This window comes from Biomphalaria glabrata, chromosome 6, assembly GCF_947242115.1.
Source record: "Biomphalaria glabrata chromosome 6, xgBioGlab47.1, whole genome shotgun sequence".
NCBI lineage: Eukaryota > Metazoa > Mollusca > Gastropoda > Planorbidae > Biomphalaria > Biomphalaria glabrata.
The window spans coordinates 8,503,000-8,503,242 of record NC_074716.1 but is presented as its reverse complement, the minus strand read 5'-3'; positions in this window follow the sequence as shown (position 1 = coordinate 8,503,242).

The window sequence follows — 243 nt, the reverse complement described above, 5'->3', positions numbered from 1 at the left end:
AAACATTAACTTCTTTCACCAACCAATCATTGCCCTTTTAATATTCAGCCAAATTGAGGCCACGAGAACGGAAAAGACCGAACGAGCCTTTTTTTTTTTCTTTCGCTCGAGCAAAGTCTACTTTTTGGTCGACCCTACCTATCCTTTCTCCTATCAAAACCAAAGGTTAAGTAAAATCAACATCATATTTTCCGTCCATTAAAAAATAAAAGCTAGACGTGAAAGAAGACACGGAGAAATAGT